The following is a 561-nucleotide window of genomic DNA, read 5'->3' as shown; positions in this document are numbered from 1 at the left end:
AATTTGTGTCATTTGTGTTTATTCACCTGAAAGAGAAACTGTATTTCTGTAGGTTTATTCTGTGATGTTAAGTAAAGCCCAGATAGGCAGCTGTGTGCCCTTTAGGTAGGGAGCAAGTTACAGAAACAGTCAATAGCATGTAGCAACGTGGAGCTCATGTGCAGGGTTTCTGTATTTCCAGGTGAGCAAAAGTGGAAATAACATCTCCAAGAATAGCAATTTGAATGTTGAATGTGTATGTGAATGAGTAGTGAAATATCTGCTAAATAGCACTCTACCGAGTTGAAAGCACTGTAACCCAATAAAATTAGTTATGTTTTCCAGTCAAGAACTAAAGAAATAATTTCAGCCCATGCAAGCCTGAAAGTTCCTTTGTGTCCAAGCGTGCAACACCTACCTTTCAATTTGCAGTTTGTATTTAGGAGTACTTTGATTTTTTCGTTCAAAAACCTGAGAGGAAATGGATAAAATTATCAATAGCTTTCATTGTTGTTCCATTACCACATACAGCGTAAATCAATGCTAAATGGTTGTCTGTGTTACTATATAACAGTACTGCAA

Source organism: Etheostoma cragini, unplaced genomic scaffold (assembly GCF_013103735.1).
Source record: "Etheostoma cragini isolate CJK2018 unplaced genomic scaffold, CSU_Ecrag_1.0 ScbMSFa_2638, whole genome shotgun sequence".
Classification (NCBI taxonomy): Eukaryota; Metazoa; Chordata; class Actinopteri; order Perciformes; family Percidae; genus Etheostoma; species Etheostoma cragini.
Note: the sequence above shows the minus strand (reverse complement) of the source record.